Raw genomic sequence first — 12,442 nt, forward strand, 5'->3', positions numbered from 1 at the left:
ATCGATCCGCCCCGCGCGCAGCCAGCACGAAGGGATGAGAGTATGGATGGCGAGTTGCTGGAGGTAAAAATGGTCAACGGCTACAAGCGAAAAAAGAAAGGTCCCTTGGAGGTCGGGGTGAAAGTTCGTCTTCCGTGGCTGGAAAATCCAAGAAGGCAGGAGAACGCAGGAGCTGCAACTTTTTACACTGTGGGCCCAGAATGCTAAACACCCGGCGGGATGTTCAGGAAGTGTTTTGGCAACAATGAGTTCAGTGTTCAGACACACGGGGCCATTATGATATGGAAGAAACATATTTCTGTTCTGATATAATTTACTCCCTTTGAAATCTGTGCACCTTTCAGAAGCTCACCTCCATTTATAGCATTTAACTGATGTTCTCTGTCCTTCCTGAGGGCAGTACCCGCATCGGCAACATCACTGCCACCACATTTACATTTCAGCCATTTAGCTGATGCTCTCAAAGGGAGGTCAGTGGGAGCTTCAGGTTCTCTATTACCACATACGTGTAATTATACGGAGGAAAACTCACAATGCAGCCATTTAGCTGCAGCTCCTATCCAAAGCAACTTTGGATATGGTGGGTGTAATCTGAAGCTCACACTGAGCGTGTTTGGGTTGGAACCATTTAGCGGATTCTGTCATCCTAAGGGACACCAAGAGCTGCATCACATATACATCACCAATATTACAAGCTGCCGATAGCAGGGGGGTCAAGGGTCAGAGAAACTGCCCCGACCTTACAATGACCAGCACGAGCTAGAAAATAAACAGAATCAGCCAAAGAAGAGGCAGAGGGGTGTGTGTACCTATTTGTTTTTGTTGTGCTGTTGCTCTGATTAAGGAGCGAGAAAGCCAAATAACTCCTCCCTGAGCAGATGAGTTTCCAGCCGGTGGCTTGTCAAGATTCATAAATTCATGTTTTATTATAGAGAGAGAAAAAAAAATGAGAAGGAGCAGAAAGTGTTTTCTGCAGCCACGGACGTGCTGTGAATGCTGGAGCTGAAGGCCCGCAAACAACCCCGACACCGGGCTCCAGCAGCAACAGGATGGAGGAAGGAAACAGTGACATTTTCTCCCCGCGCCCCCAAATCTTCCGTCTAATTACCGAGTAAACGTGATCACTTATTGGTATATTATAATAGAAAGAGCATGCGCGTGGGGGAGGGGCGGTTTGAATGAGATATTGACTTCCTGGGGAAAGGAAAGGGGAGAAAAAAACATTTAAATGATTATTTTTTTGAAGCACTGTGCACGTGGGAAAAAGAATGTAATGCACAGGATTAAGAAAAGCAAAAGCAGCATCCTTCCTTCTGTTGACACCTAAGAAGTACATTTTACATAATATTCATTTATGATATCCCAATATGTTGATGATAGCTCATATTAATTTAAAAAAACGGATAGAAGACAACGTGGCTGCTGCAGAGATTTGATTCTGACTGTGTACACACCCACTGCGCCATCACTGAATCATGCACACACACTCACACTAATGACTGCTCATCTCATCTCACTTCACCTTTTCTTTTTCTGCAGCGAGCGGAAACAGTCCAGATGTTACCGCAAACACACACACACACACACACACACACACACATCCAGGACAGATCATAATGAATGCACAACACGAGTTGATTTTCCAGATGATTTATTATGATATGTGGTAACACGCACACATAAAAAAATACTGTAAGTGTGGAGCAGTCACAAACTCTTTTTTTAAAGGAAAACACCCAACAAAGTTTAACAAGAACTCAGCTGTAAAAGTCTAATAAAAATACATTTGAAATAAATATATCAGGTGGGAAAGTTTCTACAGTGACGACAGTTATAAAGAGGAGAACAAACAGAAATCGTTCACCATCTCCCGCTCTGTTGGTGTTCTTCTTTTTAATTTTACAGCCGCAACATTACCTGATGCAGCTTCCAGCCCCTGGATATGCTGAGGCGTTAAACAGTGCCACAGCAACACAGCTGGAGCGCGATCATTTTCACTTTTACACCTATTTTAAACAGAATCCGATCCGAACCTTTCTTTAAGAATCATGTGGAAGTGGGAGCTTCCTTTGATGCAAAACATTACAGGAAGTCAACAGTAATACACCCAAAACATGAATGGATACATTGATAGAGACGTTATTGTTACATACACACACATATATTTGTTTTAGGTGCAAAATTGAAAAAAAAAAAACAACTGTGAAATAATAAAATCATTAAACTGCAACAAAAAAATATGTATTTTTGTTACATATTTTATCACTCATGTATGGAAGTAAATGATGCAGCTTCAAAATCCTGTGAAGTCATCGGTACATCTGAAAATACATCAGCCTAATGATTTCGACTTTAAAGTTTGTGGTGTACTTGCGCTTTGTTGTTCAGTGTCTGACGGAAGGAACATATTTACCATAGAAAATGCAAACTTTGCAGTGAATGTTTAAAGAAAAAAACATCTGTGGTATTTCTGTTGAAACCCCGACTGAGCAGCTCCATATTGTAATGTCGGCAGATCAATAAAATAATTAGGGGTTTGTTGTCTCTTCTTCTGTCGAAAAGTGTTCAGTCTGACTTCATAAATCTACATTTCACTGCTGAGAAGCTGAATTCCTTATCTGTTAGTTTCTGATGGGTCTATGGATTTAAAAGATAGATTTCAAAATTTGCTGTGATATTTAAATATAATAAATAGACACAACAGAGACGATGGAATATGAAGATATTTTTTTAAATAAATGTTTAATTTCTAAACATTTCGATAAGAAAGATTTTCTAACAGTTCATTTCTGATTTCATGGACATCCACAGTGTTCTCATTTGAAACGAAAACTCTCTGCAGCGACTTCCTGTTACTGTGACACTGTTTTCTCTTCCTTTTTCCTTGTTGTCAACTCTTTTTTTTATTTCCCTCCCATCTCTAAGTAATGGATATAACCAATAATTATCTCGAGACCTGGCCTTACACAGATCACACTGTGAATAATCAATAACTGAATTAATTTTAGCAGATTAGATCTGAAAGGGACGGGGAAAAAATGGAGGAAATATTAATGATGGTAATGATGAGAGAAATGAGCATCGATGAAAAAAAACCTCCACCATATTGACTTATTAAGTATCAGGTAACCTGTGTGACGCGCACATCAACCAGCAGGACTGATTTTGTGTTAACCCACATAAATATAAATATGGATGATAATGAGTTTAGAGCGATATTTGATCTGAGTCATCTGGTCTGTTACGCAACGTGAAAATCACAAGGATTAGCATGATGCAGAATGCTCTTTTTCATGCGCCTCTTCTTCCTTTAAAAGCTTGGAATAAATACGAGTAACCCGCAGGCGAGTGTTTGCTGATGCAGGCCTACAGTTTATCTGCATTAACAGCGTGTGGCCTCCTGCAAACACACACATTGCTACCTGAATGTTACCATAACATTTCACACTGCACATAATAGCCAAATAAATCAAGAGAGGCCCAATTTTGGCTGATCGTTTTTTAATAATTCAAGAAATGACAGATTATTTTCTCACCACACCCAGAGTGATGAGATTGTCCTGTAATTCTTAACTGAGGCTCTTTATTTCCTTTTATGAAAGTATAAGAGATCAAATGAAATCAACATTTACTTTTTTTGACTCTCGTGGAGCCCACCTGCCTCCACCAGGTCGAAGATGTAAAACAATGGCGCTGCTGCTGGAGAGGTCCAGCAAATGAATGAATGATAATCACATTATTTTCCTTCTATCATTTGCAGACTTAGTTGCAGTAATGATCGTGTACGCTGTGGTGTGGAACTTGACTTCGCAGCGTGAATAATGTTGTTATCGATCATATGTGGATTAATGCAAATTCACTCGTTTAATTCACTGGGTTCGGCTCGTGTGCACACCAGCCAATAACCCACTGAAGAGTGAGAAGGGAGAAAAAATGACTGAAAACTGGTCTTACTGAGAAAAAAAACAAACACCAAGAGCAGAGATCAGTTTGAATATGAGGCTAAAATTAATGTCAACATTCATTTCAAATACTTGTTTAATTTGTTAGATATTTAATCGAGTTTTTGAATTATTACAGCTTGGATAAATGCTCCTGTAGAAGTGAAAAAGATTGTGAAGTTCTTCATTTGTAAATTGAGGGGTAAGCTTGTGTGTGTGTTTCTTAGTGTGTGTGCGCGCTTCCTGCATGAGCGCGCATCAGCTTGTATCGATCCATGCATTTTAAGCAGCCTCCCATTTGCCCTACAACTATTTTTCATATAAAATGTAAATATCTCCCTGTGTAATTGGATCTGCATTCTTTATGTAAATGAAATTATCTGGTGGCCCGAGCCGCGAGGGGAGAAAGGAAAAGTGTTTAATTTATGCACAACGGAGCTGGAGTGGGTGCAAAGGTCGGTAAGTTGGAACTTGTCTTAGTTTCTTTCTTTTCCTTTCTTTTTTGGAGTCAGAGCTCAGCACAAGTTTTGAAAACTTTAACAATTAGTGGTTTCCAGTCAGGCAGCAGGGGAAGCACCACACTTACATGTCATGCAGGCTGAAGAAGTTTTTAAAGAGGATTTAATGTGCTGCTGTAGAAAGGGTGCTCCAGGTTATTCATCTCATGCTGAGCTTGTGTTAAATTCTGATTTTTGATTTGGATCATATTATTGTCGTTTATGTGCTTCAAAGATTTTGTTGGAAGTGCAGTGATTCAGTTCAACTGATCTGATTTAAAGGCCTATTTGGGGAGAGGGGGCAGGTGTTAGGTGAAAGATTACAACAAACTAGATAAAGGAGGAAACAAAAGTATAATTAAAGCTGTTTCAAAATGTAATACACTTAAAATCACAGATAGGAAGTCAATAAATAGGTGTATGAATTAATGCAGTAAATCATTTTATAATTTCAGAGAATTGTGTTTGGTTGTTGTGGCTGTAAAATGGGAGCAGGTTCACACATCTTTTTAGCCAATTTCACACAAAAAGGTAGCTCAACACACAGATCACACACTCTAAAGAAAAAGAACACATGCACAACACAAGGCCTGTGATACACACATGCAGTCCCCAGTCTGCAGCTGCCTTAACAACCACATTGAACACAGCAGGCGTCACTGTAGCTGATGTTAAATCACAGCAAAGCGTTTGAGCTGTTTTCCTCAACAAGACCTCATGCAAATGTTCGTTTCTGATCAGATGCTGTTTCCTGGGTAATCTCCAAGCAACAGCATCACCGCGTTAACGTGCACAAACACGGACACACTCAAATGCTTCGACACAAACGTATCAACACGAATAAGTCTGCAGCTCCCTGTGACCCTGGAATGAAATAAGTAGGTACAGAAAATGGATGGATGGATGGAAGTCTGCATCCTCTGCATCCCTTCCCACTCTTCCTCCCTCCATCTTGCCCTCCACACCTTCCGGTAACCTCTCAGAATAAAGAACACCTTTCTCAGAAATCCTTGGCGTGCATCTTAAGAAATCACACCGCATGCAGGGAAACACTCGCTGATGAAAATGCCATTTAAAAAGCATCTGTATATTGATCACACAAACACTCAGAGTTATTTTTATGCCACAATAATGCATGCTTTTGCCCAGGCCTCTCAGTCTAAGAGGGTGTGTAGTTGTGTGTGTGTGTGTGTGGGGGTAAAATGTGTTTGTCTCACAGCAGAAAAGTGTGTGTCAGTCTCTCCAGCCAGCCAGCCGATGTAACTCGGTGGGGGATCAAAGGCAGCAGGGTTTCTCTCTTTCTCCATCCTTGGATTTCCACTCAGGTCGGCCCCACCTTTGTATCCACTCCTCCCCTACTCCCCCCACCTCTTCCTTCCTCCACCTCCTCCTCTTCACTTGCATCCCTCTCTCCTCCTCTTCCCAATTATTCTCAGATTTTCCTTCCCTTCTCGGCTGTTAAATCCACTCTGCATCCTTTTCATTTTCTCTGCGGCGGCTGCTGCTTCCTCTTCGTCCGTCCGAGGTGAAGCGAGGAGTGTGCATATGTGCAGCTTCATCCGCCTCTCCCTCTCCCTCTCTCTCCCTCTGCCTTCTCCCTTTAATCAGCATGTTAATAAGAAAGGTAACTAATCAATACATTCAATGGCCTGGCTTGGCGATTGATACGATCTCCATTCACCTCCCCCTTGCGCCGTGCTGCTAAACGCAGACACGGAGTAACACACACACACACACACACACACACACACACACACACACACACACACAAATACACAACTGCAAGACTGACTTTGGTTAAGAGGCCCTGAGTGATTATACAATCTTTTCACTTCATTCAAAACCAGCTGGAGTTGCCCATGAAATGTTACTTCCCGTGCATGATCGAGCAGGATGGATTATGACAAAGAGTGACACGTGAAAAGGAGTAAAAATGTCTTGGAAGCAGAACCCCAAATCATCAATATACAGGGGGATATCAAGAGAAAAGCCTTTCCCCAGTTGAGAAGTCTCAATTGCATATTTTTTAGCAGCAAATGCCAAAAAAAGATGTAACCACACACAGGCATCTTTGCATGAATACCGTGCCTACGTGCAGATGTTGAAATCAGAAATGTATCTGTGAACCAGCTAAACCAGAGAGGGAGCAATTATGGGAGCATTGGTGGGTCAAAACATGACTTTTGGAGTGTGTTCATAGCCAGTCTCCTGACACTGTTTTGATTATCATCAGTCTTTCTTGTTAACTTTCATCCATTTGTTTTTCTTCCTCACCTGAGGTTGATGCCACATACACACGTATATTTACTCATCACTTTCCAACATCTCTGTAAAAATGATATTCTCCTGGGAGTAATGAGGTCGAAGCCAAGATTAGAAACTCTGACTATGTGTGAATCAACATTTCAAAGTGACTAAGCGGATCAGACAACAGTGCGTTTGATTCATTTTCATGGCGGTTGGCTTTACGCGGCTCAGACTAAAGTTGCTCTCAGCAGGAAACACATATATATATTTTTCACTTTGAGGAATCATGATAGGCCCTATTTTATGATTCAATTTCATTTTCCCCGGTGGAACATCAATTAACTACAGGTAACAGGGATTCCCCATAAACAGAGAAAACAAAATAAGAAGCAATGTGTTAGAATTAGTTCGATGTAGCCCTGAAAGCGGCAAAAAAGGAAGTTGGAGTATTGTTTTCTTGTTGGTAAGAAACCAGGTAAAACAAGATGGAATTACATAGCTGGACATTAAGGTGAATATAACTTTCTTCAGATTGTGGTGCAAGAAGAAAAAAAATGATGAGGCAGATGTTTTGTATCATTTCTCAAAAATGGGATGACTGAGAATACCAGCACACTTGTAAGGCTTTTTGAAGTCTTATGGGTGTAAAACAACAATCCCTGATAATAATATCCCCAAACGCCTGGCACACAACTTTTGTTCTTTTCCTTTTCTCCCACTTCTACTCTTTCTCCAACCAGCAAAGCCCTGCATCTCCCCGTTTAGAAAAAAAGATAGAAAAAAACGAAAATGATCAGTTGCCAGTTGCTGTTAAAGGTATGCGGATATTTGGCCAGGGAGGTCCGTGCAGCCCTTTAGGGCAAAAGATAGTTTAAAATCACCGGGGAAGGGAATATTTAAAAGCAGAATGCTTGGACAGCTTAGGGCTGCAAACAGAGAAAAGTCTTGCCTTGTACCAAAGCAAACATCAACTTCTATCACCATGTCTCTCTCCCCAATATTATTAATAGATAGAAGGGAGAAAAATACACAAGCATACAGAAACACATAAGTCCTCCCTCCTCAGGATATGGAACTCCAACAGACATGAAAACGTTCAGGCTCCTTCTGAGGAGGATATAAGAGACATGGCACAGGATGAAGGGAAATCCTTCATACAGGAACAACACAGGCAACAGCCGCAGTGCAAGGTGGCCTTTCAGGGCCGACTGAATGGGTTTCTCCCCATGACCCTCAACCCAACACACAACCCTCCCACCCCCTTCTGTGCTGCTTTTTTGCCTTCTGGTAACTCCTATCTTTCAGTGCAGAGCTTACAGTGTGATGTAGATCCTTTTACATTTGTCTCCCAGTTTAAATCCACCACCCCTCCCTCCCTCCCTCCCTCCTGTTTTCCTCCACCTCCTCCTCCTGACTCCTCTTCTTCTTTTCTTTTTCCCTCCGTATCATTTTTCACTCGCACAGTGAAACAATCGATATGTAGAAAAGCGCTACGGTATCATGTATCATTGTGGAATATGTGATATAGATTAAGGCCAGTTCATGTTTACAGTATTTTTCTTTTGTACCGTTCACTCTTTGCGCCCTCACTGAGGATTTATTCTGCTATTAGACTGAAATGTTCATTGATTGATTATTTAAAACTGAATACGGTATACATAACAATATGTTCTGTGAGCAGATGCCTCATCAGATGTTACACTGGAAGGAAAAGCTGTAAAAAAAAACTTGTTGTAGAAAAAAAGCACATTTTTACACAAGGTCTTAACCTTTTATGAAAACACAAAAAAATATTGTGCTCCTTGATATGCACCTCAACGCTACATATGAATGTTGACAAGACTTTATGGGTCCTGAAGAGCGGTCTAGTAAAATGTACAATTCTGTAAATTGCTTGGATCTCGCAATAAGAACAGTTCCCTTTTTTCACTGTGATATAGAAAAATAAAAGACAATATCCACCATCCTCAAGTTTAGGCAATATGTTTTGGACAATGACTATTTGAATGGCTCTTTGTTTGTCAAATCAATATTTTCATACAGGGTCAATGGCCCTTTTGGAATCACATGGGTGCCGTAAATATTTTTCATGGAATTTACTTTTTGTGGAAGATTCTATGATGTGAAATCTGTGAAACCCTCACATAAAAACAGACCTTGAAGCTGCTTTCCAATTTTATTTTCTTGTAAGGTATGTCATAAACATATATATACTGTAGCTACACAATTCGCCGACAGTGCATTGATCACAACCGTGTAGAGTAAAAATGGTGGACAGCACTCCCCTCTCTGATATTGCCCTTCTGTGTTTCTGCTTTGCCTGTTCCTCGCTGCGAGCTGAGGTCCAGTTTCATTGCATTATCTGCATGTCCGGAGCGTCCCAGAGGGGCTGCAGAATGACCAGTGGCCCTGCTGACCCTCAGAGCTGCTGTCACCCTTCATCACCCCTCTCTCCATCTTGGATGGTGTGGTCACCTAGCAACTGGGGCCAGGGTTCGCCTCTCATGGACCAGAGGCTATTGGGAAATCAATCGATACGCCTCAGCCCAACCTAGAGAGCTGCCTGCCTGGCTGGCTCGCTGACTTCCCCTCCCCTCTCGTCCCCCCCCTCCTCCCTTTCTCCCTTGTTATGGCCAAATGAAGACGATGCAGTTCTCACTTTTCCACACCTCGCTGTATGTGGATATCCTGTTACAGGATAAGAAATGCCTCTGCTTGCCAGGGGCTTGCAGCTCTCGTGGCTGATGTATTTGTCCTGTCAACTGGCCTCCATTTCCACCAATGTTTGGATTGAGAGGCGGAGAGACAGCAATTAATCAAATTTCAGAAGAGGATTTTTTTTTCCTATCACAGTATTGGCCATGAAGAAGTGCTGACCACAGATTACGCTGGTGCACGATTGCAGCCCACCCCACTCCTCCACCATATTTATGAATTTCTTTCAACACACTGGAGGACTCCAGTGTTCTTGAGAGCAATAACTCAACCTCTCTAATCATCCCTTTGCTCAAAATTTGGATTATTTCCACACGGGTCTATGGAAATCTAATTAGAAACCTATCAGACATGAACGCAAAGATCACTTTCATAAGCAGAACAATGATGAATGTTCTGAGGATTACCGGATCTGCAAAAAAAAGGAAAAAAGGGATTTCTTTTAAGCTCATAGAAACATCTAGAAGGTCAGATTTGTTTAGCAGGACGACTATTTATTATGAGGGGTTCCTCACTACATCAGGGTGGGGTCAGCAACCTTTGATCCTCTTACACTACCGTGGGAGGATGGGCCAAATTCGATCACCTTAAACAGTTTAAGACTGAAGGTCTCTGGAAGAAGAAGAAGAAGATGATGAAAGGATGGGGGGAAACAGAGGGAAGAAGTAGAAGAAAGAAGGAGTGGAGGAGGAGAAGGATGGGTGAGGTCAGAACTGAAAACAAACTGCTGCTAATCTGTTTTCAGACCAGAGTCATCAAACTGAAAAGCTCAGCTTATAGAGAACGTGGTGGTCCATCTGGGCTCATTGACTGTTGTGTACTTGTCTGCACTTTAGAGGAGGAATTCTATCTAAAAAAAAATTAAATTAAATAAATATCTTTTAATGTCTGCCTTAGCAGTAAAGTCCCCCAAAAAATACCTTAACTAGATTTATTGTTTTATCTATTCATTTTCATTTTCAGTCAGATTATCAATTGCAAAACATAGTAGTAGTTTCTCTCTACCTTTGTTCCTTTTCTGTTTTAAATCAGTGAAAATTACTATCGTTGCAAGCTGCACAGTTGGACAGTTCAAAGATATTTGGTTCTAGAAAATTTTGATGGAATTCTTCCTTGTCTGCTAACTTTTTTGAGTAAATTAATACAGAAAATAACACTGGGAGTAGTAATCAGCAACAGGCCAAACTTGAGGGAAAGAAAGAGTACATTTGCAGTTAAAGGGATCAGACAGCTTGTGAGGTGCAAACACTGACCCTATCACATGAAAGAGTCGGTGTGCAGCTGCAGGGCCCCCTCCCACTTCTCTCCAGATTACACTGACAGATTTTCTTGACTTTTGTTGTTGTTCATGCCTGCAACTAAGAAGGTGATTCTACTTCTGTTAAGGGGTTTGCCAGATCCCCAGATGGTCATCCAGCACGTGGCCAGAGGTGGGCTGTAAAGTGACCTCCCAGCTGGACACTGTGGCCAGGTCACTGATCTCTCAGCCTCCACTGACCCCCCTGCTCCATCTCTTTTTTAGGGACAGCTGCCATCGCCACAGTTCTATCCTAATGGTGTTGGATTGCCTCTCTCTACAGCCCCACCATCAGTGAGTAGTCGGGCCACAGGGAGTGTCCAGCTGCCTTCTTCTCCTCCCCTCCCTGAATCCACTGGCCTTTCACTGGACACAGGAGAGCCCTGAGGGGTGGCGGCAGTGTAAAAGGATGGGCTGGTCTGAGCCCTCGCTTCCCCCAGTAAATGAGAGCAATAGCCACGAGGATGAGCCATTGCCACATAGGCATGACATTGACACGGACGAAAGAAAAGAACCTTTTAACTATAAAAGTGGAATAGTCGCCTCTGGAAATCAGAGGCGACAGTAAATGCATTTGTGAGTGCCAGGGTGTCTCTCTCATTGTCCCCATTACATGTCTCATGGTGTTCAGGAGAGAGGAGAGGGGGACAGGGTGAAGCTAGATGGGCAGAGAGGGGGGTTTAAAAGCATTCTCAGTGACATACGCACACATGCATCCACACAAAAATACTGTTTGGCTGTGTGCAGCTAATGCGCCGCTGCTTCCAGAGACTGGTACAGTTGGATGACTTGGCATGGGCCCACCCGGAACAGGAGGGGGTATGCCTCTGCTTGGCTGGAGCCTGGCTGCCTACTGAGAGAGGGGGCTTCTGGGTTCGCTTGCCTGGAGTAATGTCGATAAATCAATAGGACACACGTCACTGCAGGCCCAGAGAAGCCACATGAAACTGTCATTGATCGGCATAAGGTGGAGTGTGTGTGGGGCAGGAGGGGGTAAGGGAAGGGGGGAGGGATGGATGGTGTTGGAATGGGAGGGGTGAGGCTGTGGGGGAGGGAAAACCCAAACGCATTGGAGCCCAAGGGTCATCCATCTCCTCTCTGCTCCCTCGTCCTCCTGCTCCTGTCGTCCTCCTCCCCTAACAATGAAGGCCATTGCATGGATGGGGTGTCAAAGGTCACAGCAGTGGCCAGTGGCCCCTGAACAACATTGTAGAGCCACGTGCCTGTCAATAGCTCTCTGTCACAGCTCACAAAACATAGAATGCCTCTGGTGCTGGAGGACAGACCGTGTAGTTCACAGTGTGGCAGCTTGCCACTTGCCAAAGTGCTGTGTTCATGCTGGAGTTTCACTCTACTGTCACTCAAGTAAATCCACTGCGATTTGTCATTTCTGACTGGTACAGGAAAGACGGAAATATCATCAAAGAAATGCATGTACGCTGGATGTGGTGCTCTTTTGGTGTACAATACACACAGAAACCACTGTTTCCTCTTCTGAACAAATGTTGGCAACCACAGTAGCCTAGTACAAGGGCACTGACCGTAGCAAGAAGGCATAGCTGATTGCCTTCCCTCCCACTCTTTTTCTTGCTCTCTCATTCCCAATCCTGCCTTTTCAGCAGTTGTTTCGATTGGCGATCAATAAGGCACATGATCAACACGGGTCCCAGATCATGATATCTATCCCCTTCACTTAGGGGGAACCAAGGCTCTGGAGCCTACTAGCCTCTGGTTCAAAGGGGTTT

The sequence above is a fragment of the Odontesthes bonariensis genome, chromosome 5 (assembly GCF_027942865.1).
Source record: "Odontesthes bonariensis isolate fOdoBon6 chromosome 5, fOdoBon6.hap1, whole genome shotgun sequence".
NCBI classification, from domain to species: domain Eukaryota; kingdom Metazoa; phylum Chordata; class Actinopteri; order Atheriniformes; family Atherinopsidae; genus Odontesthes; species Odontesthes bonariensis.